Raw genomic sequence first — 25656 nt, 5'->3', positions numbered from 1 at the left:
AAAACATCGTTCTTGTGCAACGCAGCTAGCTCTTTATTCGCACGAAGTAATGGCCGCTATCGACAGGGGATCTCAGGTTGATTCCGTATTTCTGGATTTCCGGAAAGCTTTTGACACCGTTCCTCACAAGCGACTTCTAATCAAGCTGCGGGCCTATGGGGTGTCGTCTCAGTTGTGCGACTGGATTCGTGATTTCCTGTCAGGAAGGTCGCAGTTCGTAGTAATAGACGGCAAATCATCGAATAAAACTGAAGTGATATCAGGTGTTCCCCAGGGAAGCGTCCTGGGACCTCTACTGTTCCTGATCTATATAAATGACCTGGGTGACAATCTGAGTAGTTCTCTTAGGTTATTCGCAGATGATGCTGTAATTTACCGTCTAGTAAGGTCATCCGAAGACCAGTATCAGTTGCAAAGCGATTTAGAAAAGATTGCTGTATGGTGTGGCAGGTGGCAGTGTGAGGTGATCCACATGAGTTCCAAAAGAAATCCGTTGGAATTCGATTACTCGATAAATAGTACAATTCTCAAGGCTGTCAATTCAACTAAGTACCTGGGTGTTAAAATTACGAACAACTTCAGTTGGAAAGACCACATAGATAATATTGTGGGGAAGGCGAGCCAAAGGTTGCACTCGTTCGTCCTCTGTTAGAATACTGCTGCGCGGTGTGGGATTCTTACCAGGTGGGATTGACGGAGGACATCGAAAGGGTGCAAAAAAGGGCAGCTCGTTTTGTATTATCACGTAATAGGGGAGAGAGTGTGGCAGAAATGATGGGCGAGTTGTGATGAAAGTCATTAAAGCAATGACGTTTTTCGTCGCGGTGAGATCTATTTACGAAATTTCAGTCACCAACTTTTTCTTCCGAATCCGAAAATATTTTGTTGAGCCCAACCTACATAGTTAGGAATGATCATCAAAATAAAATAAGAGAAATCAGAGCTCGAACAGAAAGGTTTAGGTGTTCGTTTTTCCCGCGCGCTGTTCGGGGATGGAATGGTAGAGAGATAGCATGATTGTGGTTCGATGAACCCTCTGCCAAGCACTTAAATGTGAATTGCAGAGTAGTCATGTAGCTGTAGATATAGACGTAGATGTAGATGTGATTGTCAATATTCTTTCTTTCACTGCGCCAGTAGCGGTAAGCAATGTACTTAACTATTATTTCTTTATCTCTTATTCTATAGCGGTCGCGTCTCCGCAGCCGCAACACAGTGCGGCGCACATATCAGGTGGCTAAACCTCCTCCCTCGTCAAAGCGGCACCCCCTTAAGGCACGCATCGCCTGTAAGGGCGCCGCTGGATGCCGCGCGGGAAGCCGCCACCGCAGCAGCCACCACCATTCCGGCACCGCCACTCTGGCGTCCGTGGGCCGAACAACAAGCTACCACTCCTCAAGTTACCAGTTGGGGGTCTACAGCAGCAGCAACAACAGCATCGGGAACCATCATCGCGGCCTGGCTGTTCTCATGGGTCTGACCCAGTAGCACCACAGCACTCTCCTCCATAATCATCATCACCATCATCATATCAGCCTTGTCAGAATCGGCGTAAACACAAGGCATGAGTGTCTCGGCACATACTAGTTTGCCCCTCCTCAGGAACTCATCAACCGGATGGACACAGAATAGCATTAAGAGTAATAGAGAAGATCCTGTGGCTAGTGGTAATTCTCTCTCCCTTGCTTTTAGTGAAGGACATCACCGATACCATACCGCAGTTAGAATACTCGGTGATTGCAGGCTCCTTTGAGAAGCAAATCTCGTTCACAAGGATCGAGAACCCGGCAGAAGGATGCGCGATCCTGTTGGTTTTCTAAGGGCATGCCTTCCTGTTGTTGAAACGGAGCTTCTCAAAGTAGTCAATGATCCGTAGTATCCCGCCATGAAATGCAGTGCGGTGCTCTGCATCGAACTATCGCACCTCCCCAAAGTTGACTCTGGTGTGAAGAGACATCTCTTCATTATCTTTGGGGGGAAAATGGCGTGATAACTTGTAGCACATCAATCGACGAGTGGCTTCGTAAATCCACCTTGAGTGCTATATTGGCCTGGTTTCCCGAGATTGAGGTCAGTTAGCCGCATACTACACCTGGACATTCATGAGTATGTCAATGATCAGGCAAGTGGAGGGCCAAGCTATGTCAAGCTCTCTAAAGATATAGCTAATGAGCAGGCACCTATTAATGTCGAAAATAGAAAGGATCAAGATGGTCAACCCTAGTTTGCGAGAGAAATTACAATTACAGAGATCATCTCGAGCATCCCAGTACATACCATGTAGGTGATAATATACGTGTGTATTATAAACGCAGTTGATATCCGTTTGACCTATGGCAGCGCCATCTAGTGGGGCAACCATAGCGCCATCTGGTTTCCCCCTTCAATCTAGACAGGTTTCGTTCTTTGTAGTTTTTTCGTTTGACGCTCATTTCGTGAGATATTTGGCCCAGTCACGATCAATGGACCACCCTGTATACATATGAAGGCTGTGCAGGTCACAAATAACATTAGTTTCGTTGAAGATTAGTGGTATTAAGGAGGTGAAGATTATCACATAGAATTACGCCATCATGCAATTGGGTTACGGGAACAGGAGGCACCTAACCATGTTGACTTCCAAAGATATATAGCAGACACGAACTATATGTCCTGTGCTTGAAGAAAACCACAGACATAGCATCTGGTTAAAAGTGTACACTGTCAAACCGGGAACAGGGTTGGAAAAAAAAAGAATACAGAGATTATGGGGTAAAAATTCATTTATTTCTCATCCAACTTAAAAGTAATTTTACGTTCTCGTAATCAGGGACGGCAACACTATTTTTACACATCTTCTTCTTCTTCTTGGGTCGATGAAGAGCAGGACACCTGTAAAATTCCAGGTCTTGAATAGCAGCAAACTTGAAGATTCGATGCATCCATGAGGTCTTCTCCCTCCCCTTCACGTAGATGATAGTATCTGTGTGGTCAAATAATTGAAGCCACGCCACCATATCTTTATAGGATATGCCAGGATCATCCCAGTGAATTCCATGGTAGAAATGTGTTAACCAGTTTGCAACTTCTATGTTCTAACACACTTCACATCGTTGAAAAACCTTGGTGATGGAATGTTTGCCAAAATGTCTCTATTATTCTTGTATCTTCTGTGTATGTTACGAATGCAAAATCTTTAAATATGAACTGTCTATGCACACCATCATAGAAACTCTGAGGGTCTACAATGACGTTAACACCTTGAGATGCCAGTGTGGAATGCTCTAGCTATGGCACAGAACCTGTTCATTTATACAGCTCATTGCACAGCACCGGTGAGTGGGCAGTAGTTGATAACATGATCATGTAGAACTAGAGAATACATTGCAGTGTGTTCTGGGAATTTGTCCAAGATTCAAATTCAATTCGCACATCTGTAGGCCCAGACTTAATTATCTCATTCTGTTTCAAGCAATCTATTACGATGATCAGCGATAACTCCTTGGACTTCCATGGACTGAGTAGACACTCTCCTCCTTCTTCTTCAGCACTCTCATATAAGTGAGAAAAGGGGTTCGCTATGCTTTCAGCTACCTAGTTTCAACTACTTTTCAAGCTCATCCAGGCACCCACTTCCAGATTCGAAATACATGCACACAGATCGCTGTATATAGGAAATATCTTAGGATTTCTGGTAGTTTAGTGAATAAGACAGGTAAATATTCTTGTACAAAATATTTCTTTTTGCATATACATTTAAAGACAGAAAACAAATCTTTCCATATTTTTGTTAGGTGTAGTTTTAAGAACTTCCAATTTAAATTTTATCTTATAACTTAAATCCATATCTGAAACATCTAATTCTTTCTCCAACCAGTAATTTGACAAACACAAAGAAGATATTCTCGTAATCTAATACATATCTAATTTTCTTTCTGTGAAGTACCTGTTTTAAGGCTTTAACTATTAGCTCAATTCCTTCCTGCAGTTCTCCTAGGCGACAGCATTTGGGGATTTTTAATTTTTCCTCGTATCTCATTCATGACACTATTGTTAAGGCGTTCCACATCTTCCTGTGTGTATGTCTGCAATCTTCTCCTCCATGTTCTTGAGGGATTTCTGCATAGAACATAAAGATTACAACTTTTGCAAACGAGTGTCCATTAAATGCAGTTATTCCATCAGTTTTAAACTCGGCAAATGCCTGTTCTGTTGCTAAATGGTCAACTACCAGCTTGCCACACTTAGATATAATGTAATTATCATTTTTAAGCTGTTCCAAACGGGAATAGAGCTTTATAAACAGATTTTTTGTGTATCTCCATTTTAATAAACAGATTTTTTGTGTACATCTTAATACAGTAAACGTTTTCGACTCCATTGATTGCGGGCAGTACTCCAACATGTGACCAATTTCCATTGCTGTTTACTGTAAGTGTCAATACTTTGTATTCCCCCCTCGTAATCAGATTTTTCCATACAGTGTGTACTTGCAAGGGGTGGTCGCCCTCACTCCCACGGACACCTTGCACACAAAATAGCGCAATTCAGCTAAGAGTTTACAGTTGGATAGCACATATTTCAGAAGTGGAAGTGGGTGGTTGCGTGACATTGAAAAGTAGTTCAAACTAGGTAGTTGAGAGTGTAGCGATCCCCTTTTCTTACCTATATGAAGCGTAAAATGTGATGGGATTCAGGGTTCCTATTGGTTTCCTCCATTTAATCCCTGACCACCATCTTAGATTACATCATTGGAAGGGAAGTGCTGGAGGGATGACAGCGCCCTCTGGTGGCGGTACTGTGTACTAGGTCAGCTGGACTCCAGACTTAATGGTGAACACACTGGATGGAGATACTGCCCTCACTCAAATTGTTTAAATAAACAAGGTGCGTAAAATAAAGACTTACGTCCATACTATCCAGCAGGCCAGCACAGGATGAGTCCTTTTTCCGCCAATTCCAAGGAAGAGGTGATGGTTGGATGACTTAGGTTAGTGAATGTAGCCCAAGTGACCTTTTTCCCCCATTTTTCCCGCTATTTTCTGGGGCGGCGGAGGGGTGAGGAGGGGAAACGGAGGGGAGGGGTTAGCTTAGTGGAGGTAGCCCGATTGAACTATTTTCTTGCCCAAATTTTAACTTCCCGCCATTAAATCATTGCGATGTTGGCACATCTATGGCCGCCATCTTGAACAAATTTGGCAACAATGGAACGTCGTGTAGCCCTCTCTATGTCCCAATACTTTATATGTTTCCAACAGATCAATGTCTACATTTCTTATACCTCCTTGGTGGTGGGTCCTGTGGTTTGGTATATATGTTACCATCTGTTTGTGTGTTATGAGGATTTCCTCTGCAAATTTATTGGCTGCTTACCTCGTTGAAAGGTCAATTTGAACCCTATATCCTCCACCAACCTTGAGTCTGTGAATAACATTAAATTCACAAAAGCCATAGCGTGGTTTTTACCAATGTTGCCATTAATTTTTCTACAAAGCCAACTGCATCAATATGGCTATTATTGGTTTTATTTTGTTCTTAGGTTAAATTCACATTTGATTAGGTTTTAACTTGCCTATGTGTGGCTTGTGATCCTGGTAAATGTTGGTTGCTGGTCACAACAAATTCCAATGATGCTCCTGTATAATGAGTGGAAAGCGTCAAGCCCGAGTCACACTATACATCCCCACCGGAGGTTTAAATCCTCCCTCGGGCATGGGTCTGTGTGTGTGTGTGTGTGTGTGTGTGTGTGTGTGTGTGTGTGTGTGTGTGTGTGTGTGTGTGTGTGCATGTGTTGGTCTTAGCATAAGTTAATTTAAGTAGAGTGTCAGTCTAGGGACCGATGACCTCAGCAGTTTGGTCCCTTAATAATTTGTATACATTTGAACATTTTCACACTATACATCAACAGACCATCACATTGCCTCACTATCACGTCAGGATGTATTCACACTAAGCTTCATGTAAATTCGCTTAAGCCCGCTAATGAATGATGAAATACTATCCATGATACATAAAGTTGGAGTATAGTATCGGAATTAAGGGTGCAACAACAATAAAGTTTATCAATGGCCTAACCAAACTTTATAACGTATGTTTTTGATCAGTTTTGTGTGATACATTGTTTAGAAGTAAAACAACATTTCAAAACATCAACATTTATATACTGGTAAATATATGAGGGGTGCTCTGTAGCATCACAGCTATTCACAGGCGTTTGTAGAACGTCTACAGAGACCAGGCAGTTAACAAAAGCCTGCTGAATCATTTGGGTGAGACGTCTGTCATAATAGCAACAAGGTTGCACAAACCTGTCAAGTCTGACAAGTGCTGGCTGGCCGCACACAGCTGTGACTCTTGTAACGTTGGACTTTGGTGTATTTAATTCTTCATTTCTGTGGCCATATTGTCCGTAGCTGCTTTATAGTACCTGAGGATATTATCGTTCTGTCGATGCAACTACAAGAAAATGCGTGGTTTTTTCACCAGACGCGTTTCACATTATTGAGGTGAAGCGCCATCAGTGGTCTGTAATTAAAGATATTTATGATTTGATTTGTTTTTAAGATCGGACTGCTTTTTCTATCTTAAAAACAAATCAAATTACAAATATCTCTAATAACAGAACACTGATGATGTTTTACCTCAATAAAGCGAAATGTGTCTGGTGAAAAAAAGCATGGATTTCCTTGTAGTTGCAACGACAGAACGAAAATTCCATCAAGAATTCTGTGTCTTTGTTGCCACAAAAATGTAAACGAATTTTTCCTTCTCCAAGACAATGCAAGGCCTCAGACAAGTCTGCACACCCAAGAGGATGTCACAAAACTTTATTAGACTGTTCTCCCTCATCCACCGTACAGACCAGATATCGCACCTTCCAACTTGAATCTGTTTTGCCCAATGAAGGATGCACTCGAAAGGAAGCAGTACATGAATGATGGGGACGTTATAGATGCAGCAAGATGTTGGGTCTGATACCAACAAATAAGTGGAACCATGCAGGCATATACGCCTTCTGCAGTAAGATGGTGTAAGGCCGTCGCATTGAACAGAGATTATGTTGAGAAATATGGTTTTGTAGCCCAAAGAGTGAGGAATAATATAGTGTACTGGAATCCTGATTAAAACCAACCAGTTTAGAAAGAAAAGTAAGTTGCGTTACTTATTGAACGCCCCTCAGACGTACATACATACAAATAAGTCAAACAATATTTATAAGAAAATAAACAGAGTCTGTTCACCCGACCTCTTATATTCTTTTTCTTACGTAACTAATAACATAATAAACTACTCTATTTTTCTCTTACATTAGAGTTGACTTTGTCAGTTAAAAATGTTATTAAATTAAAATCGCTTCATCAACTTATGTTCTTATTTATACACAGTGTAGCTGTTGGGTCTGTCCTGTCTTGTAAAACCCAAATAATTTTTCGCTTTCGGATACCTGACCTCGCTTATGGAAAAAAAATATCCATGGTGTCATCGAGCATTTGCAATTTTCCTCGAAAACAACGTAAAATCATTAAATAGAACTTACAAAGAGAAAAAAGCACAAAGTCCACGAACATAACCAGAGTTGGCGTGGCGAAATTTGGTTAACTTCTGATATTAGCAGACGGCAACACCGTCAAAACTCTGTTCCTAAGAAACTTTGACGGCGACGTGACGTAAAGAGCCGTTGATTGTCAGGGTGGACGCCGCCATTTGAAAAGCATTATGGAATATTTTGACGTAATGGGACGTCTGTCCTTGAGACATATCTGCATTGTGCGATATCTCGTGAACTACTTCCTGTCCACTGCACTAAAAGCTAATCAGATTATGTAATCTTCTGAGCTTGTTTCGTATGGTTTTTTTTTTATTATTAACAAACTGGGAGTGTAGCGAGAACGATAGTGTTTATCCGGTTGCTAACCAAAGATGCGAATTTGTAATCTTTCACCAAAGCAGTTAAAATTTCAGAGTGTTTAGTGTGATTTGTTTGTTGTTAGGTATGCGAATTAATGCAGGTGTATGCTGTGACGCATTCGTTAATCGTTAAAGACAGTGCTTTTGCTTTGTTGGAATAGAAGATGTAGTTCGTGGCTGCTGCCGTGGGAGGACTGTTATTGTTGCTAATGGGTATTAACAGTTCGAAATCCACAAAGAAAGCCTCGAATTCTTTCAGTGGCATATCTCCGAACAACTCACTGAAGAGTGAAGAAAGTAACAAGTCCTACACAAATATTTTGGTACTATCAAGGATGGGGTTAGTAGAATTTGAGCTCCACTAGTAGTCATTTATATTTTCCTTATGTGTCACTCTGTAGATGTTTCTAAATTCGTTTGCCGCAATAGTACTTTTGGATATAGGTAAAAAAAGTTTATTTTTGATGTTTGTAAATGAAGTGGAAAGGTAATTCCGTAATGTGTGTTAGTTAAGGCAAATAGTGTTTGGAAATAAACCGCTTTAGTGATTCGAGTAAGATTTTTAACTTTCCTGGAGCTGTTGTTGTTGTTGCTGCTGTGAACAGCAGTACTGCAAGAAGTTTTTTAGTTATAATTTAGACACTAAATTGTTAAGTATGGAGACAGATCACACTAAGTACGTTCTTCACTGTCACAGAGGTATTGATCTTTCTTCTGTGCAGTAGAAACCCATCATTAGATATTTTGTAAATTATATGTGGAATTATGTTTGGGTATTGATGAATGACATTGTAAACTGCAGTTTTTAATTGGTGCACTGCAAGCAAGATGCGCAAATGTTTCACAAAATTCCTTGTGCTAGGTATCCCGTTTATAACTTTTTACTGCCTTTATTCATTTTCTACAGTGTTTATACATATGCTATGGGAATGACCATGTAATGAAGTACTGGTTAATGACTGAAATATTGGCAGAAAGGTACGATTTAGCAGAATAATTGTACATAAGAAATGTCAATTCTGTCGAACTAATCTTTTGATGTTGATAATTGTTGTGGAAGATTTCAATTGTAATGTGAAATCGTGAGCATCGGTAAGATGTAATTTCATTAATACCGGATGAAAATGAACAGAATCCTCAGTAAAGAAATTGAATTCAGTAATATTGCTCTGGACATATTTACAATTCATTATTATAATTGCAGTATGTTACTGACAGCTGAATGTAATGGACATGCTTCTTGAAATGCTTTGGTATCAGCAGTTGCTTTCTGTGGTCATATGATTCTGTGGAAATGTATTTTTAACCAGAGCTAAATAGCTTCTGTTGAAGAGCTCATTTCCTGAGCAGCCATGAAACTTGCTGATGTGGCAGTATCAGCTTCAAGTCTCGCAGATTAGTATGTTGGAGTGTTTGTATGATGTAAATGAAACATTTTGTTATTGTACACATTAATAATCTGGTGCTGTACATAGCTTTTACAACATTCTCGTGTCATAATGGCACAGTTTTATACATGGTGAACTGCAAGTAATATGGAGTTTAATTTTACTTGCTCATCGTAAATTACGTAAATCTTCCAAAAGTTGGAATGTTTGTCTCTGAGACAGATAACAGTTGCTGATTTCTAAAGCCTAGTAAATTCCTGGTTGTGTGTGTTTGTCATTTTTAAACACTCCATTTCTGTGAATCTGTAACTGAATCATCATTTACCCTGTCGGTGGCAGCAATTCATCAATTAAGAGAAATAATGTGACAAATGACAGGGACATTTCCATCCATGTCAGTAGTCATCTCCAATTGAATCAGTTGTAGATTACTTGTGAGTAAATGTAACATGAACCAGTGACACGCAGTGGATCACAGCATGTAACTTTGCATTAGTCTTCAGGTGTTGTGTTTTTTGCCTTTTTCATTCACCATTTTTTTCTATCATCCAGCATTGCATTCAGTAATAGTAATTGTAACTCAACCATGACATTGAATGAATAAAGGTCATCTTGGATTGTTAATGAGCGGAGGCTGATGTAATTTAATGGTTTTTGTCACAGTTTTCTGTAGTCTTATGATACCTTGATATTAGCTATTGTGATGTTAGCTATTGTGTCTTTAGTGCTGCCTTAAAGATTGTTTTGGTAAGTTACATAGGTCCTCACGCACAGATATGGAGAAATGTTTGATAACAGTCATCAGCTTTGGGAAGTTACATGGAAAAAAGTTTTCTTAGTATCACATATGTTGGCTTCCCCAACTCTCATCCAAACTGCCATCTTCCAACCTAATGTAGACCACGGGCAAAGCTACAGATCAGTGTGTCACCACAACCAGATTTTTTTCCCTTTTTTTCCAAATTCAGTGCTTCACTAATTAATAATGAGACTGTGAATATATGCACCAAATGATGACGTGACAGCAGCCTTTAACGTTATGTGATTGGCCAAAGTTGCTGACTTGTATCAAACATTCCTCCTGTGCCCCATTGTTATGTACAATATAAGTACATGATATATACCACATGCTATTGGAGAGTTGTGTATTAAAAATAGCCATTGTGAATTTACATTGCAGTACTAGTTTTTGTAGTGATAGGTGCATTAAATATGGTGTGCAAGTAGGCATCAGGATATGCTACAAATCACTCTATAATCACAACCTTGATTTTGCATTCACATTTGTTTGCTACACCAGTGCATAGCTGAATTTGGCAACTTCCAAACTTACCTAGACTTCATGCTACACTAGATCAGTGTCACCACAACCAGGTTTGGGAGGGGCCCACTTTTGTAACCTTAAACAGTTGGCCTCTTGAAGCACAGCACAACATTATAGGGTTTGCTACAGAGTCCCCTGCTAAAGATAAACCAATGATGTTCAGTATTTCATATGCTGTGGAATCGGGTGAGCTTTTTGTTCCAGGCACTAATTATGCTAAGTTACAATGAGTCAAAATTTAGATTATGGAGAGCACAGATGAAAGGCATCAGAAAAATAATACTTTTCATCAGTGTGTCAGAAAAAAATAAAACCTGGGTGAACAGTCTCATACTTGTTTCAGGGTGCCATTGATCCCTGCTTTTTGTTAAAATATATGGAGAGTGCTTGCAAGAAGATAAGATTCCTCAAAACCAAGTATTTTGGTTCAGCCAATTTTTGGCTAGTTAGTGAAACATTAAGTAGATGCAATTAATCAGAACAATAAATCACTACATTTTTTATTTAAATTATGTTGAAGAGACAACGTTCAGAATGAGAAAACTTAAATGTTTTCAGTTGCTGATGTTAAACGACCCTGCACCACAAGATGCAAAGCCAGCAGTAAGATTACACTCAAGTCCCTCCTTCCGCATGAACAGGTACTTGGAGGAATGTCATCCACACTTTTAAAGACTTTGGCATATATATTCCATATTTCCCTCAGGTAGCTGTGTACCCATTTAAAATTTTCTATCACACTGTTTCCAGAGGCCTGGTGAAAGCATCACTAATAAGAACATCTGAACTAAAGTGAGTTGGTAAATTGTTCCTAGAAGAATTTCAGAACCTTATAGGTACCTGATGGGAGGAAAGATGTACAAATCAGCCTGCAAGTGTTGCCATATCAATCCAGTCATTTGAAATAAGACTATATTGAGACTCATGAGCAAGGGCATTTCATATTCAGAGTTTCTGAATACGTGCTCCTCTGCATATCACATAGGCAGGGAGCAAGTCATCAGCATCTGACTCAAAAATCATGGTACTTGTTGCTGACTCGGAGTAACTGCATAGCTTTTCAGGGTACTTTGTACCACATCTGTATTTCACAATTAATTTTCCAGGTTCATCACTGACTTTCATATAGTCATAATCGGACACCACCAAGATTCTCTCTCAAATTATCAAAATATTTTGTCAGAACATGAGATACTTGGTCCAGATACTGTAGTATTTGACACTAATCAAACCTGTGACACATTTTTATCACTGTAAAAACCCATGGATTGAGTCATTCCCAGGGAGATTATCTTTAAATCTGGCACAGTTTACACCTTGCTCACAGCAAGGGAAATTTATGATTGGATTTAGGATTTCTTGGTAGGGAGCATGCAGCATGTTAACTTTGACGGAGAGTCATTAGGAAATGTAGATCCAACATCAGGTGTGCCACAAGCAAGTGTTGGGACCCTTGTTGTTCAATAGTAGCCTCAGATTTTTGTAGATGAAGCAATGATCTATAGTGAATTACAGTGTGAAAAACTGAACAAATAGTCAGTCAGATCTTGATGAGTTTTCAGAGTGCTGCAAGTTTGGTGATTTGTTCTAAATTTTCAGAAACATAGACATGTGCATTTCACAAAATGAAAAAACTGTCTCCCATGACTACAGTACCAATGAGTCTCAGTTGGGAGTAGTCATCCTGTGAAAATATATGTGTATAACCATTCCAAGGCCTATGGAATGGAATGATCATATAGGCTCAGTTGTTGGTAAAACATATGGCGGACTTCAGTTTGTCAGGATATTGGGGAAAATTTTATCAGTGCATAAAGAATATTGCTTATTTAACACTTGTGTTGCCCACCCTAGAGTACTGCTCCAGTGTATGGAACTCATACTAGATAGAACTAACAGGGGTGTTGAATGTATATAAAGATGAGCAGCATGAATGGTAGCAGCATTATGTAACCCACGGGAGAGTCTGCAAAACCTGACCTGTCACACACTTTAAATTGCCAGTTGTTGTGTGAAACCATGTTTACAAAGATTCAAGTAATAATTTTAAGTCAGGAGTATTCTACTACACCTTACATTTCACTCCTGTAGGCACCACAAATAAATTAGACAAATTACGGCATGCACAGAGGCATAAAGGCAATATTTTTCCCATGCCCCACACGCAAACAGGATGGGAAGGAGCCCTAATAAATGGTACAATGAGAAGAACCCAGTGGCTGGCAGAACATAGGTAAATCTGAATGTGAAGGATCTTGCACAGAACACACTATAAATTCTCCCTCCCTCTTGGTCCCTCTCCCCCCTTTGTGGCCCATTTATTTAATTTATTTCTCCATAGACCATGTAGCATTATGGTATCTGACATGTCAGAACATTACAGAAATAATACATTCATATAAAACATTAACAAAATGGGCTAGGATAGGGCAGAAAGTCAGCCATGTGACCTAATCAAAGGAACCATCCCAGCACTCAACTTAGTGACAAGGGAAACTATAGAAAACTCAAGTCAGAATGGCCATATGGGGAATTAAGCCCTGGTCCTCCCATAAGTGAGTTTAATACATTAAGTCTGGAGTAGCCATCTTGATCGCTACGTGATTGGAAGGGGACTCACAATGTACATTGTTTTCAATGTGAGTGCAATATGTACAATAAGAAAATCAATGAAAAGAGATTTTGAAAATAAAAACTCTACTGGAAAGTGAAAACATATGAACAAATTGCACAACACTACCTAAAAGTACAAGATGCAGAACCAGTCACTCAGTGATATAGGTAAATCACGAGACTTTGAACACCCCTCAAAAAATAAAACACATGAGCACATTGTGTAGCACTGCTGAAACGAATAATGCACGGACACACAAAAACCTGCAAACACTATAACACATCATAATTAGGCTAGCACCAGATTCCTTCTCAGTGGTTGTGTATTACACTGCATCTGAAACAGAGGAAATAGAAAAACAACTGTAGAAACTTTCCTTGAAAAGACAAACACATCATAGATGGTATGTTAGTTAACAGAATCAAAAGAACCCAACAATGTATAAGGGCCTAGTAATCTTATACACTAACATATACATTCAGTTACACCTCAACAAGAAATGATTTTAACTCTGATCTAAAAGCCATTTCAGTCTCCAACCTTTTTATGTATGTTGGTGGTGCATTATAAAGAATGCCACCAAAGTGGCTGTCGTGTCTTTTGTGTACAGGTTGTTCTGTATCTAGGGACCCACAGTTATGAGTATTATAATGGTGGTAATTGGAGTTGCTTAGCAACCACCAAGTTTGGTTCTTGTCATCAGCACCTGAGCTCAATGAGCATCTCAGTGACACTGTCGTGCTTAAAAAAACAAGCTCATCCTATCTATTACCTTTACCTGATGAAGATCACAGATTGACAAGCAATACCAAATAATCGATTATATGAGTTGTGCAAAGTAATTTCTTCTTTGGTAAATTAGACTTCCTTCTTGTAGAGGTACTTGGGTAAATCTTTCATAAAATCTAGGGCCATGCTGTTACATTTATAAAAGATAGGATAAAAGTACCCTAGTATATTGTCAAAGATTCTGTAACACATCTCTATAAAAGATGTTTGAAAAAGCTGTAAAGCTCTTTTACGGTCTAATATTGGCCTTGGTTTTTTCTATGGACCTGTCAGTCCTCTGACTAATGATTTTTGTGTGCGTTAATAAAGGAAATAAAATCCCTATAATTGTTTGCAATCATAATGACCTTTATGAAAATTTTTGTCTATATTGCTTAAGATTTTTTGTCCATTTAAGATATTTGCCCTCTGACCATTTATGAACATAAACTTAATGATTCAGAAATGTAGTGTTGATATATAATAAATCATAAGACAAAGGAAGATATCAAGAATAGACATCATTGGTTTTTAAGAGGCTTGAAATCTTTTCATTCTGATAACTGACATCTTGGTTCTGATTTCAGTTCTATGTTTTTTGATGAAGATGGAGATCTAGCTCATGAATTCTATATAGAAGTGCCACCACCCAAAAAAGGTTGTAAAGCTACCATGAAGAAAGTGCTTCACAATCTGATTCCTCAGGTACCTCTAATCAGCATAATTTATATGTATTCTCACATTTATGTATAAAAGTTATGCCACATATTTTTCCTTTTCAGTTAGTCATGTTTACTTCTTTTATTCTTGCAGGGTGAAGTCCCGTATAAATTTCCTAGACTGCATTGTGACTTCCCGGTAATCCTTCATCATGTATGACATTAAGTGTTTTTCTTCAATGCCCTTGGTGAAATTAGTTAAAACATTTTTGGCCAAATGTTAATTGTGTTTGACAAGTATTGGCCAAAAATGTCGCCTTTATATTAGATGATATGCTTCTGAATATTAAATCATATCAACGGGGTGTAATGCAATTAGTAAGTTATTTGGATGTTTACATGATGACAGAATATTTAGTTGATTTCATTGTAAATCACTGCAAAAGCACCTGCAGCTTTCAAAATAATTCAACATTTAACTGTAATGTGGAAGATTTCGTGTACATTCTGCAGAGATTACTATGCTATTTAAAACTATGTAATTTCCAATTTACATTCTACAGTTGTTACACAGTTTAACTCTTAAGTCAAATTGTGTAATGATTGAGTTCTGTTGGATTGTAGCCTTGTAATTTTTTGTAGTACTGAAGAAACTCCAGTACTTCGGTTTAATAGAGTATTTGTGAAAGACATATTGTATTGCTTTCCGTATAGCACAGTTTTAGTGTAGAACCATGATTTTGCTACTGTGATTGTACATATGTATATACATATAGTTTGTGTGTGTGTGTGTGTGTGTGTGTGTGTGTGTGTGTGTGTGTGTGTGTGTGTGTGTGTGGGCGCCCGCACACTCAATGAGCATCTCGGTGACACTGTCATGCTTAAAATCAAGCTCATCCTATCTATTCCCTTTACCTGATAAAGATCACAGATTGACAAGCAATACAGTAGTGCGTGCGCGCCACTACTGCTCTCCCCTTTCTGCTCCTCAGAATTAGACGAGTCATTTGCTGAAGCTTCCTAAGTTTTCCGAATTAATTATGGAAACCATAGAGCTTGGACAATATAGGTACATTCCTTGTTTCCATTTCTGATCTCTCTTTTGTGAGAAAAATCTGAGTCATAAAAATATTTTAAAAAAATTAATGCCATTGCATGCATTGTGTTCAGAGTTTTGAAGTCATATAGTTGGATTATTATGTTTTCTTAACTATAAGATACTAGAGTGGACTCTTGCTATTTGTGTCTATTTTTAGGCTGTGGTGCTTTTAACAATACAAAATTGTCTTTTAAAACTGTGTTGACAAAAAATTGAAAAGATAAAAAAACTGAACTTTAAAGGTAGCAGGCTTTTAGCAATCAGTAAGTAAATTGCTTTTACAGGAAGTTCCCACACAGCTGCTTTCACTTTACGCTGCAGCTCTGAAGAGCACAGTTTCAACTTTTTGAATTGGTACAGTGAAATTTCTACTGTGTAATTCTTACCTGTAAAACTAAAGGCCTTATTAGTGCTGGCAATAATTCAGTAAAATTGTGCTGGTTGTTAATATTCTTATTTAGCTGTGCATAAGGATTATAATGCTATACCTTGTCAGTTGATACTGAAATACTGAACTTGAGTATTTTTAAGACTTCTGTGTGCTTAGTTGGGGAAGAACTGTTGTATTTCTTTCCACAATGTCAAAATGTTGTGTGTGAATTCACAACAGTAATTTCTGTGTGTGTGTGTGTGTGTGTGTGTGTGTGTGTGTGTGTGTGTGTGTTTCTATGTTTCTACAATAGCATTTGCAGGTACAGCTACTGCTGTGAACCACACACACAATCTCACATCTTAAATTTGCTATATAGCACATGAGATTAACATAAAACTGAAAGTTGCTTAACTTGACAACAAGACTTAAAAAAATGTCCTTCACGTCATCGTTCAGATTTGAAATTCTGACTGTTTGAAATAATCCTCAAGGCTTTAAACATGCAAATCTTATATTTGCCAGTGTTGCTTATGTCACATTTGTCTATGAACCAGTTTTAGCAGAAGTTTTCTTTTGTTCCTCTGCTAGCCCACAATTTATGTAAACAATACATTTGTTAATCTGAGTCATCACTTTGGAAACAGTGACTATTTAAATATACATTATATGTATAATACAGAAAATATTTGTACAAAAATCCACTTGACCCTCCTAGTTGATACATTTGTATTAGGTTTGAGGGTTGCTATATCTGAGGTATAAGATCTATTTACTAATGTGAAGCATGAAAAAGACTATAAATAGTCTGCTAGTCTGTACAGTAGAGAAAGAGATTTGTATTGTTATAGTAAGTTGTTAAATGTGTTTGGACAACTATATTGAATTGGTTGTGGTCAATAAAATGGATATGTAAGGAAACCTTAATCATGTTGACCCATTATTGCCCATAACTTTTTTGTATGTGATTTCAAAATTTTTATTAGTGATGAAGTTTACAGACAAGTGTTTGCTTGCACGAAAGAAGAAAGAATTTTCCTGTGTGTGCTTGCACTTCAGTATTATATTAATGCAACAATTGTTAAAACAGATTTTGATTAAGTGCCACAAGTTGAAGAAATGGTTTATGACTGGACAAATTGCTCATTGCCAATGAATCTCTGAACTCCATTATGTTGTAACAAATTTCTATAATTACACACAGCATCATATTTTGTGATGTTCAAGCTATAGCTGCTCACACAGGAGTTAACTAACATAAGATATCAGAGGCACAAGGTTTGTTTCAGCATTTAAAAATGTGTATTTCAGGAGCATTTAAACTGTGTATTTATACAGGGTTATTACAAATGATTGAAGCGATTTCACAGCTCTACAATAACTTTATTATTTGAGATATTTTCACAATGCTTTGCACACACATAGAAAAACTCAAAAAGTTTTTTTAGGCATTCACAAATGTTCGATATGTGCACCTTTAGTGATTCGGCACACATCAAGCTGATAATCAAGTTCCTCCCACACTCGGCGCAGCATGTCCCCATCAGTGAGTTCGAAAGCATCGTTGATGCGAGCTCGCAGTTCTGGCACGTTTCTTAGTAGAGGAGGTTTAAACACTGAATCTTTCACATAACCCCACAGAAAGAAATCGCATGGGGTTAAGTCGGGAGAGCATGGAGGCCATGACATGAATTGCTGATCATGATCTCCACCACGACCGATCCATCAGTTTTCCAATCTCCTGTTTAAGAAATGCCAAACATCATGATGAAAGTGCTGTGGAGCACCATCCTGTTGAAAGATGAAGTCGGCGCTGTCGGTCTCCAGTTGTGGAATGAGCCAATTTTCCAGCATGTCCAGATACACGTGTCCTGTAACGTTTTTTTCGCAGAAGAAAAAGGGACCGTAATAAACTTTGAACCGTGAGATTGCACAAAACACGTTAACTTTTTGGTGAATTGCGAATTTGCTGCATGAATGCGTGAGGATTCTCTACCGCCCAGATTCGCACATTGTGTCTGTTCACTTCACCATTAAGAAAAAATGTTGCTTCATCACTGAAAACAAGTTTCGCACTGAACGCATCCTCTTCCATGAGCTGTTGCAACCGCGCCAAAAATTCAAAGCGTTTGACTTTGTCATCGGGTGTCAGGGCTTGTAGCAATTGTAAATGGTAAGGTTTCTGCTTTAGCCTTTTCCGTAAGATTTTCCAAACTGTAGGCTGTGGTACGTTTAGCTCCCTGCTTGCTTTATTCGTCGACTTACGCGGGCTACGCGTGACACTTGCCCGCACGCGTTCAACTGTTTCTTCGCTCACTGCAGGCCGACCCGTTGATTTCCCCTTACAGAGGCATTCAGAAGCTTTAAACTGCGCATACCGTCGCCGAATGGAGTTATCAGTTGGTGGATCTTTGTTGAACTTCGTCCTGAAGTGTCGTTGCACTGTTATGACTGACTGTTGTGAGTGCATTTCAAGCACGACATACGCTTTCTCGTCTTCTGTTGCCATTTTGTCTCACTGCGCTCTCGAGCGCTCTGGCGGCAGAAACCTGACGTGCGGCTTCAGCTGAGCAAAACTTTATGAGTTTTTCTACGTATCTGTAGTGTTTCGTGACCATATGTCAATGAGTGGAGCTACAGTGAATTTATGAAATCGCTTCAATCATTTGTAATAGCCCTGTACATATCACGGTACCCTTTGATAAATGATTAGTAGGTGGGTGCAAAAGGCTAGGTATAATCATGAAATATGCTAGAAATATCACTGATAAGAACTGAAGAATGGTGATCATTTTTAGCAGTTTCACAGACTGTGCCTGTTACTTGATTCTGATTCTTGTCCTTCAGTGAGAAGTTCAAGTCTGTCACAGTTAAAGGAACTGCAGTCCAATGACAATAGCAGTGCTAAATTAAAAGTAGTAAATTTTGTTCGTAGCTTTCACATATCTTCCCAGCCTGTGTTCACTTAAATTACACCGTCCTTGCATCAAAAGGTATGGTACGTAGAATCTGCAGAAAATACATTCATTTGGCAAAATCATTTAAACACACACACCTCTTACAAATTAATGACCATCAGTAATTCCCCCCCAAAAAAACCTAAAACGTTTCAATTCTGAACTGTACTTAGTCAAGAAACAAAAGATAAACCACTACTTGACTGGGAATGACAAAAATCATTAGAAACTGGCACAATTTTGATGTTTTGTTTAACATTCAGATATGCAGAATTGTGATTATAAACATTCCTCATTAAATGGAAAAAAAGGTCTGGTTGGAACCCTGATCCTGACATGTGGTTTACATTAGCTGATTTCCATAAATCCAGGAGTATTGGAATGGTTCATTCAGCCAAAATGAATTTTCATCCTATACCAGGTGTCAGAAATGTCTTTTGTATTTACAATTTTTTCTTTTGTGACATTAGCCACAATGTAGTTAATCTATTTTCTGCATTATCACAAGCCATTCTTTCATTAGTTCCCCTGACAGCATTGTTTGAAGTGATTTCATGTGAAATATCAGTTACAGCAGCCCGTTTGTATTTGCAGTATTTTGTTACTGTTCACATCATTATTGAGTTCGATTTTTGCACAAATGTTAGTAATGTTTAAGAGAGATGGAACTGTGCCTGCTTAGTGTCTGAAGCTCTGTACATGCTTCAGCAGCTGTTAGAAGAGATGGTGCAATGTTGTTTGTATTTGTGTAATGGAGAACATGAATCTATTACATTCAGTAAGCTAGAAGTGACATAGTAACTGTGGCTGCAAACCATAGTTTATTAGTAAATAATGAGTAAGTTACAAATTTTGCAAAGGAACACTGACAGACTTTTAATAAGCAAATGTTTACTAAAAGTTACTAGATGTCCGAAGGTACAGTAAAAAGTGAGGTTCCTTATTTGCCTATTACATAACAAAGGATAGTGATTTATGTAGATGGAAAAACAAACAAATATATTAACTGTATTAACAGTAATTTACAATGCACCTGAAAGTACAAAAGATAAAGGGTGCAAAAGAAACACAGGTAAGATCAGAAGGCTTTCCAAAGTGTGGTCAGCAGTTCTCTCTCCACATGCTGTGAGCACAGCACAAGCAGAACAGGCAGTTATTCAGGTTACAGAGTACCAGGAACTACTGGCTATTGTTCATATTGGTGCACTCTGCAGACATTTCCGCTGGCAGCCACTTGTAGAATGATAGTAACAATCATAATTTTGGTCATGGTACATTGTTATGCATGAGTCAGACAGTTTGTGGAATATGTGATGAATATACTTGTACAGGGTGATTCTTATTAATGTCTAAAAAAACTCAAAAACGACACAGACACAAGTAATTTAACACAAGACTCATGGGGCTGCAAATGTGGGGAAATAACCCAAAAGTAGATGACAAATATTAGATGTATGACATCACCTGATGACATACCTCACCACATGTGCAGCAGCTGGGTTTGTTGACCCTATTCTCACCAGCATGAAGCAGTGCTGCACAATACTCTGCTAGGTGTCTTTTGTAAATGTGATCTCTTGTAAATATAGAAGTTACAGAATTATTGTTCTTTGTGTAGTAGAGCAAAAACTGTTATTTTGTGTTTCTTTCCTTTTGTCCCTTCTTTGTTTGTTTACCGACTTTATATAGTAAAGAAAACATAGATCATTTGCAATTGGGAAGCTTATACTCATTGACTTGCGACACGATATGTTGTACTGTACCTTGCAGTAAATCAGTGGAGACTGAGATATTGGTAAATAAAATAGTAAATCTTAACTCAATATAAACACATAGTTGCCTAACACAATGCAAAAAAAATCCAGCCTGCCTCACAAGACTCGAACTGTGAGCCCCACATGCTAAATTCGCACACGTAGGCCCAGAGCCACAACACCATGAATACTTGCCTTGGGTTGGGATGATGAAGTGCAACAGAATGATAGGCTCAGCGCTGCACATGCGGTGAGGTGTGTCATTGGGTGATATCACATGTTCAACATTTGTTGTCCACGTCTGGGGTATTTACCAACTTTCGCAGTCCCGTGTGTCTTTTATTAAATCACTTGTCTCATCGACATCTATGTCATTTCAGGGGATTTTAAATGTTAATAAGAATCACCATGTATATTATACTCAATTTCCTGCCGCCCCCCCCCCCCCCCTCCCATGTGTATTAAATTTGTACTGTAATCTGAGCGGACCGCCCATTATTCCTTGGGGAGGAGCAGGAGATGGTGAAGAAATGGATGACAAGATGAACACCCTATTTTAAAGAAAATGAGTCTTTACATTCAATGCATTGGATTCTGCTCATAACTTCTATAAATAAGTTAGTGCATTAATGCAAACGCAAGCAATGTAAAGGAGTAACACCAAAATTGTAACTGTAAGCTTGAGGGTTTCCACTGCAAGGACAAGATCAATGATACAACACTCACTGGTGCATATAGTAGAAAGCGGGTGTAGGTCCACTGGCAAATGTTTCCTCACCTCCCGGAGTGACTAATATTCTGTACAGCTCGACTGTATTGTACGAGGTGGTTATAATTAAAGTGCAGCTACTCACACAGGTCCAACTGTAGGTATCATATGACAGTGAAACTTGGTAGGTATTCTAATGTGTTAATGTGGAACTGATTTATGCTGAAAAAAAAAGTTCCAGTTTTGGCCACCATTTTCTAATCTGCAACTGTGCATGCAAGAAAGACATATAAACATGTTTCCATATGTAATGGATTAGGGACAGGACATGGGCAGAAAAGGTCAGACAAGTCCAAGGCGTAATGTTGTTGTTGATGTTGTTGTTGTTGACCACCACTTACACAATTTGGTCAGTTTGAGCACTGGAAACAATGAGATGTCATACAGTGCACATTAATGCTTAACAATATCTACCAGATTCCACTGCCATATGATAATTACAGCCAGTACTGGACCTCTGTGAGTAGCTGCACTTTAATTATAATCACCTGGTATGTCATATTGTGTGGCCCACACATTCTTGAGGGAAACAGCTTTAACTTAATTTTTTTCTTCATGTTTCATGAATTATATCATGAAGTAACATTTAACAAACTATGTTGGGAGGAAGGAAGCAACAGGAATGAAGAAAACGGCAAAAAGAAGTATTCTGGAATTTGTTTTTTTGGCTGCTTGTGCACTGCATTGTGTGATAAAAAACAGTGGCAGAAAATTATAAATAGTGTCTGTAGTACTGAAAAGGCTTTCTCTGAAAGATTCATAGTGATTCATATTTTCATTAGATTCCTGTACAGTAGTTAGTTTCTCCACTGTGGAAGCCGTAAGTTTGAAGTCGTCCGTTTCAACTTCGAGTGGCTGATGCTGGTTGTGTGGGGGACCTGTTTACACTATTCCAAAAGATGTCATGAAATTTATCTTGATGCTGAGTGTTCTCAGATAATCGCAGCCCAACTATATTTAACACTTACAATGTTACATTGCCGCACAAAGTACTTCCTTACCTTTTTTAATTTTCTATGCTTTAAATAAGGAAAAACTCCAAGGTCAATAGTTAATTTAACATGCCATTGATATATTTTATCTCATCATACTCAAAATTTCTGTAGTTAAATGTGAACTCGCATTCAGTCCACTGCATTTTGTGACATTGCTGTGCCTTTACTGTGAGTTTGTCATCGAAGTGTCTTCCTGTATTTGTCATTGTTACACAACTCTGTAAGTGAGCATAAGCTCAGGAAAAGTTTGAGACATAAAGTTATCTTAAAGAAATCTGTAAATTTTATCCCAGTTTTTTCTCTCATTATAACACAAATAACAGATATAAAGGTCTTCAGTAACGCGTGTCTTGTAGCTCTCAGATATTGAAGAAAAGACATTTTTAAATGTTTGACACCAAAGCTTTGGTTTTTAACATTTAAAAATGTCTTTTCTTCAACAAATAAGAGATCGTGAAGGGAACTTGTAGCATAACAGAACCTGAAACTACAATAGAATAAGTGAGGCTAATTTAAAGTTCTTTGTTCAGTGTCCATATAAACATTACACTAGTCAGAACACATCCCCAATGTCAGTCTTGTTCTCAGGCAAAGGATGAGTTAGTTGATACTTGTAAGCATCTGGAAATCTTGACTGCCGTCAAGCAGTCGGTAGCTGCCTTGAATGGGTGTTGGCCAAATTACTGAGTGTCATTTACTATAAAAACCAAAGGCACCTAATGTATTATCCTCTCCCATGGGTACTGCCACCACTGCTGGAAGAGCAGGCTCTATCACCACTCTTCCATTTGACTGTGAGTGGTGTGTCAGTGGTAGGTCTAGGGGACACACAAAGGGGAGGCAAGGATCAGGGAGAACTCAGAAATTACACCCATGAGATAACCAAGTTTTGGTTACTGTCTACAACTGAAACTGAGTGAGACACACTCCATCTGTTGGAGGATGTTTTATGCTCTGCATCAGAGGGAAGCAAGTGAACAAAGGTAGAGGTATGTTAATTGTAATCACTTCAATCCTACTGAAGAAGAAGAAGAAGAAGAAGAAAATTAATAAAATGAAAGTGATGTGGTAAAGGAGGGAGGGAGAGATTCAAACAGGAAAGAAAGTTACTTGTACTGTCTAGCTACAAACAAAGCATTAGAAATAAGGAAATGAGATTAGCTGTAATGGCAAAAAAGTAAAGAGGTTATAAAATAAACCTAGATGGTAATATTTTATCTGCAGCTGATGGAAAGGCAAGCTGTCATGCACAGTCCAGAGAAGCTGCAGCATCTGTGACACACTGTGTTGGACTTTGAAAATGTAGTCCCCTCCGTTATGGTAAATGTTTACACTGATTTACATGTTTTCGGTGCATTGGGGGAGGGGGTCATCCACCAGGTATGACTGAGGTCCTCTACTTTAATATTGCAGACACTGTTGATGTAACATACTGCTGAGATTCTTCAGGGATTCAGCAGTTGAAACTCATGTTACATGCTGAAATGTCAGATGCTCTGTGCCAAGTGCTGATGTCAGTCAACATTTCTTTGTGCTCTCCTCTGACACTGGGTCTACAGTGAAGCAGTGTTGTTAGCTTCTTGCTCTCTTCCTCTCTGAAGGATAAAATACTTGTATAGTTCATGATTGAAATATGTGCCAGATAGTCTGTCCAGAACAACGCGTACTTCTCTGTTGTGTGTAATACCACAGGAACTATGAACTGTTATACTGCCTTTGCAGCAACTGGGAGCCTTTGATTGACACACCCTATAACTAAATATTTGTGTGTTCCCATTACTCTACAAATACATCTTTCATTTTTTTGTATAGTGAATCTTTGTAGATAATTTGGGTATGGTTCTTGTCCCATCAGCATGTGGGTAAAGCCCTTTGAAGGAATTAGGTGATTATTTTTCACACTTTCCTTAACATCCGGTAGAATACAACTTACTCTTCTTCCTGTGCTGATAGTTTCCAGGGTTTGTTGCCATTCGTGCCATACATCTTTGAAGCTCATTGTTGTCAGTTACTAATTTGTTAGTTCCTTCCCTTTTTTTAAATTGATTTTTCTGTGGCAATATTCAGCACCTGTTCTGATCTGTACTTCGATTGGATATGTTCTAGATAGCACTAAGATCTTTTCATTAATGTTGTCTGGTAGGCACCAGAGGTCCTTATAAGGACATCACATTTGTATTTTGGAGAATTTGAACAGGTCTCACTTCCCAGAGCTTGTATGCCCACACACGTGCACCAACACTGACTGTTGTGGTGTGCATGATATCATGATAAATTTTAACGAGATCTGGTGGTAATCTAAAATTTTTTGTTGCAATTGTGGCACTTTTGTTCATGAGTGAGTTCATAAACTTTTTCACAGACTTGAGAAACATAAGCATTGAATGACCTACTTTTATCCAGATATATTCCCAAATATTAGTTTTTCATTTTCCCACTAATGAGCTAAAACATATGTTCCAATATTACTAGTTCTTCACAGCTTGCCTTTTGGCAGTATGTAGAAATTCTTGTTTGAGGCAGTACTCAATTTGTTTTCTTTGTACCATAACTTAATCATGGATAGAACTGCATTATATTTTTTTCTCTTTCCAAGCTCTAGAGTTTCCATTAACTACTATGAGGATATCAGCTGCATGTTCAAGGACCCTTGTGACAACTGCACTCTCCTGTATCATTTCCAGCTTTAGCTCTTTTACCCGTGGTGTAGGGGTAGCGTCTTTGATTCATAATCAAAACGTCTTTCGTCCCGGGTTCGATTCCCGCCACTGCCTAAATTTTGATAAATAATAAGCATTGGCGGCCGAAGACTTCCGGCATAAGAAGTCAGCCTCATTCTGCCAACGGCCTTGTCAAAGAGTGCGGAGGAGCGGATAGAGGTTCAGGGCACTCTCTTGTCCTATGGGTGGGAAATTGCCCCTAAAGGCGGAAGAATCGGCAATGATCAACGGCATGAGGATGCAGAAGGCAATGGAAACCACTGCATTAAAGACACGTAACGTGTATCCACAGAACATGTGGCCTGTAATTGAAGAAGTGTCATGATGATCTCTCCATTGGCAAAAGATTCCG

This window comes from Schistocerca serialis, chromosome 3, assembly GCF_023864345.2.
Source record: "Schistocerca serialis cubense isolate TAMUIC-IGC-003099 chromosome 3, iqSchSeri2.2, whole genome shotgun sequence".
In the NCBI taxonomy this organism is placed as follows: Eukaryota; Metazoa; Arthropoda; class Insecta; order Orthoptera; family Acrididae; genus Schistocerca; species Schistocerca serialis.
Note: the sequence above shows the minus strand (reverse complement) of the source record.